General features: G+C 27.4%; 1 long non-coding RNA gene across 1 annotated transcript; it reads left to right on the forward strand.

Annotated features, from left to right (window-relative positions):
* Positions 1-2556: 2556 nt before the first annotated feature.
* On the forward strand, positions 2557-5143 carry LOC122272974 (uncharacterized). The gene is made up of 3 exons (XR_011638353.1): positions 2557-2670; positions 3663-3803; positions 5068-5143. It is a non-coding gene; the product is annotated as an uncharacterized lncRNA (long non-coding RNA).
* Positions 5144-5615: the final 472 nt, after the last annotated feature.

A 5615-nucleotide genomic window follows, 5' to 3' on the forward strand; every position in this document is an offset into this window, starting at 1 on the left:
AAAACTTTTAAATTAAGAAACTATATGGAACAGAAAACTACTTTGGAGATAGTTCTAAAATAAAGCATCGTGGAATTTTTAAAAAATAGTTGTTATAATTAAATACGAAAAATATTAAGAAAAGGGAAAATATTGTAGTACATACCTATACAACTCAGAAGAGGGTCAAAACATGGAACCGATCTTCTCCTCAGATAGCGTATTCGAGCGTTGCGATCTTGTAGTGTTTCCTATATAATGTGTGTTCTTTCAATCCAAATTTCAACGTTACAAACAACAAATGAACTCAGAAGACTCTTCATGCTTGCTATGATGCTACCATAGATATATAGGAAAAGAGATCAATTACTCGACTAAACGGACGTCATAGTGAACTTTGAAATCACTGGTCTAGTTACTAGTTTCTACACTATATCCACGCAGTCTAATGAGCAGTTTGTCTCTTCATTGAAGTTGTTTTTTAATAATTTGTTCTTTTTTTATTTGAATTTTATAAATTGTAATTAATAACATTCTGTCTCTGTGCCAGAAAAATCTGAAATTCACACTTTTTATAACACATTTTTTCCGAATTTTTTAAAGATTTATAATTTTTGAACTTTAAGATTTAAAAAAGAAAAAAAAACAATATATTCTTAAAAATTAATTTTTTACGCCATTCTGAAATTCAAATGCTTGAAATTAAAAAAAACACACCTATTAAGTACGTACTTACAAAAAAATAAATAAGTAAAATAAATAAATAAAATAAAGAGCATTTTTGTAAGCAATCTAAGCTGCCCAAAGCATTAAATTTCGTATAAAGCACAATAAATTGGAAAATGTTAATAATTGCTGAGATAGAGTAAGTATCATTATCGTCTGTTAGCGTTCAATTAGTTTGTTATTAAAACGTTTTACTGGTTTTCATTTGTACGCAATGTAAATTCTAATTATTTTCATTCAAAAATTCTTTCAAAATAGGATTTTACTCCTCTATTTAAATTACAAGTTACTTTAATATTTGGATTGTGTACAAAAATGTAAAAAAGTACAAAAATAAGAAAAGCATTTCAGAGCATTTACTAAGATGATAGGCTATATATCAAGGATGATAAAAAAAGATGATTGATTATTAAAAAATAATTTCATTGCTATAATGAACATTCAGATTCTATTACCGTCAAGAATTCTGAAAACCATTTTCGTGGTTCTCCTTTTATAAGAATGATTTTACTCTGATACTTAAATTGCAAATTACTTTGATTCCAGGGTTGAGCTAAAAATAAAAATATAAGAAATTTGATTAATTTATTTTGATCCTAATTAAAGTAAGTTATTCTTATAATTTTCATGAATATGCTTGTTCTCTGAAACTTTGCTGGTTGCTTTCTGGGTAGAATTAAAAATAAGAAGGGAGTTTCGATAGATTCACAAAGATAATATAGCCATCTATCAAGGATGATTAAAAAATGATTGATTATTTAAAAATAATTTCTTTTAGATAATGAACATTTAGTTGGATTCTTATTACCGATCAAAGCAATCGGAAAAACTCTTTCATGGTTTTTCCTTATTTTAATTTAATCTTGATTAAAATAAATTATTCTTATAACTTTCATAAATATTATTGTACTCCAATACTTAAATTGCGAATTTCTTTAGTTTATGGGTTGTGTTAAAAGTAAGAATACCGTCTCGTTATATTCACAAAGATAACAGGTCATCTATCAAGGAGGATGATAAAAAGCATTTAAATAATGAAAATGATAAAGGATTAGATATTTGAGATAATGAACATTTAGTTGGAATCATAATACCTGTAAAAGCAATCTGAAAAAACTCTTCACGGTTTTTCTTTTGCATGCAACGCAACATTTGATAATTTTAATTTCAACTTAATCTTAATTACAATAAATTATTTTATAACTTTCATAAATAAGGTTGTATACCGATACTTAAATTGCGAGTTACTGTGATTTTTGGGTTTAGTTAAAAATAAAAAAACATATCTTAGAAATAGTTAAAAATAACAAAAAGAGCAACTCATTATATTCAAAGATGATTGGCTGTCTGTCAAATATGCTAAAAAAAGGATTCATTATTTAAAAAAAAAATCATAGCGATTGCTGAACATTTAGCTGGAACTCTTTAAATGTCAAACAATATGAAAGACATTTTCGGGGTTTCCCTTTGAGAGTAACTCAAAATATGATTGTTTTCTTTAAAAAAATATTCATAAAGGAGGCAATGCTTAAATATTTACATAAAGTGAAGTTATTTATCTTTCTTCCTTGTTAAAACTACAAAAGAAGAGCTTGATTGCAATTCACTAATAGGGTAGATAGTTATTTGCAAATTTTAAGAAATGATTTGGTAGATTTTGACATATATATACTTNACGGCGGGGATGTCAGAAAATAATATTTTTAAAGATGCGAGCTACACTTTTTGTGTGTAAAACTGGATATTTGGTCAATTTGGGAATTGGTAACTGGGCGGAGTGAGCTTGGCGCTAGCTTTTATCCATCAATCTTCTTATAACCCTATATTGATTGTATGATCTGTACTGTGCCAAACTTATTCGCCAAAGTATTTGGCGTTGTTTAAACAAAAGCATTTCTAGGAAGCCATTTTCTGGATTTTGTTGCGCGGGATTTCATATTTTTATCATCCAAGTTTTAATTACAGGTAATTCTTATTAATTAAAGATTTATACAACATTAGTGTATGTTTTATAGCAGTATATAAAAAATTACATGAAATTTAAAAAAGATTAATGAATTTTATTAAATTTCTGTACATACAACACTTTAGAATTTAAATTACATAGTCCGTTTCTCCTTATATGTAAAATTTATGTAATTTAAGAAAATTATAATAAAAAAATAAAAAAATTCATTTATCAAGGTTTTTCTCTGCTTTCTTAGAAATCCTTTGTTTGATCTGTTAAAAATGTGTGAAGCAGTTTAGTAGTGAAATGTCATTTAGTTAAATTACATGATTTATATTTATTTTAGTGACATAATAAAAATGTATCTTTTTTTTCTGGGAAAAATACTGCTAGTTAAAATTTATTTTTTCTAAATAGCTTGATATTGGATTTTTTTAAAAATAGTGAACAGTTCTTTGATCATGTTTAAAATAATTTGTTTCAATTTTATTGTAAACTTATCTAAAAAAAATTCTAAACCGAAATCTGTGAGAAATGGAACAAATTTAGCTAATATTTATCATTTTTATTCACAATTTCTGCATTCATTATTCTTCTTTTAGGTTTAACAATTTAATAAATTATGAGCATGCATACTTTCATGAAAAAAATGTATTCTGTATGTAACACATTTATGTGCAAAACAATTTCTACTCAATATTTTTTTAATTTGAAATACATGGTAAAATTATTATAATCCATTGGAAGATAATTCAGATTAGCAAATTAAGTACAATTTAAGTTATCTTTATTTAGATTTTAATTTGAAATTGAATTTTTTCATTTAATTAACTTCTCAAACTAATTGCATCTTTTATATCTATAATTGTATTTTTTCATTCTGAATGCCCTGAGATTTTTGACAGTTAATGTTTTAAGTTTAAATGGACAATGTAAAACAAATCTTTCATGTTTCTTTTGTCTCTTCATAAAATACTAACGAATAGAATACTTTTATTCTCTTTACGAGGTAATTCCCTGGTGAAGTAATTACTTAAATGTTGAATGAAAATAGGATATCGATGCTGTTTGCACGCCCTGGAATCAATGTGGACAAATTAAGTGTGCAGTTGCCAAGCGGGCGATTATGATTCTGTCTTAATTCATGTTGGTAAGTTAAAATCTAATTTTTTACGTATTTAATGATTATGCATCTTATCTAAACTGTTTGTTGGCACTGTTTGTATCTTGTGTAACTATTCCAATTCAGATACTGAATTTTTCTTTTGTAATATTACTTATGGTTGTGCTATTAAATAATAATTTATTTTGCTTCCCTTAAAAATAAAGCTACTAATGATGTGCAATTGGGTACAATGCCCAACTTAAAAATACTGGCTTTTGTGGCTAATAGGGGAGATTTCGTATGGTGATCTGTGGAAGAATAATTGCCAAGTCTTGGCAACTTCGGGACAGCCAGTCGATAGGAACTTAAAAAAAACTCACAGAACCCCTTCTGTGAGTGGGGACGAACTCGAAAGGTATAACTCGTAACTACCCCCAGGCAACTATCTACATGTGTTTTTTTTATTTATTTATTTTAATTTGCAATTTTAAAATCTATTTAGCACCTTGGCGATTGTAATTGACTCGACAGATCACATTACGGAAATATTCCTGAGTTGTTGTTCTACAACGAAGAGTTGAGAAATTTCTCTCGCTGCAAGATCAGAGAAGGCATCAACATTTTGTTAATTTTGAGAACGTCACTATAAAGTGATTCAATGAAGTAATGAAAACTTTGCGAATTTTACTTGGGCTAATGTTCTGTGAATCAGCTTTATCTGTAGATGAATGTATTGGTTAAGATCGCATTCATTTAAACTGCCAGGGCCATATTCAACTGGCAAGCATCTTTGAAGAATGCATAGCAAAGTTGCTAAAAAGGATGTGTATTTATACACAACTTTATGTTCTAATTTCATGAAAATATCGTAATCTTGTCTTGACATTTAGCCAGATCATCAGAACTCAGCCCATACAAACAAAAAAGAGTAGTCACAGAACTGCAACAGGCTTAGTACTCTGATGCTGTGCAGAAAAATATTCAGAATGTATTCAGTACAGAGTGCTGTTGTTTTTTCTAATATTCTTATTCGTGCTGCTTTACACAATGCAGAAAAATGTTTAGATGCAATAGAATATTTTATGACTGGTTCTGCCCTTGAGGGACAGAGGGAAGATTGTTTAGATCATTGTCCCTGAATTATAAATACTCTTTCACTTTAAATGCCTTTGGGAAAATATACTAAATGAATAATGAACTGTTTCAAAATAGCAATTGGTATATAGCAACACTAAAGAGAGAGATTATAAAAATTTTGATAAAATTTTTTCGATTGCACGTAGATTAATCTAATTCTCTTCTTTGTTAGCTTAAATGGGATGTAGATTCAACAGAAGCCAATACGAGTGTCGCAGTTAGTATCTTTCTTTATAATTACTATAGCATTTTTTATTTTGATTATTCGAAGAATTGTATGTTATTAGCAGTGTCATTTTACCATCATTGTTGTGACTTTGTTTCCCAACTGTATTGTTATAGTACAATTTGCTTACTGTTAGTACAGCATTATTTGCAAATTATTTAAAATAATTAAAGTCAGAATGAATTAAATTATCTTTTAATGTTTATCAGTATTTGTCTTCAATGAAACCCTGGTTAAAAAAAAGACAGTGTCCCACCAGTTAGTATATTCCTCCTTTATTAATAAAATTAAAAAAATATATATTTTTTTAACATTGATTATTTTAAAAAAAATTATTTATTCCTTTTGTTTTATCAGTAGCATTTATTGCATTCTAAATAAAACTAATTTAATGTTTGATCTAGATATTAATAAGTTTAGAAAATTAATTTACGATTTTATTCTTGAAAAAGGTTTAAAAAACAATATTCAATCAACATTTACGGGCTCACCAT

The sequence above is a fragment of the Parasteatoda tepidariorum genome, chromosome X2, assembly GCF_043381705.1.
Source record: "Parasteatoda tepidariorum isolate YZ-2023 chromosome X2, CAS_Ptep_4.0, whole genome shotgun sequence".
NCBI classification, from domain to species: domain Eukaryota; kingdom Metazoa; phylum Arthropoda; class Arachnida; order Araneae; family Theridiidae; genus Parasteatoda; species Parasteatoda tepidariorum.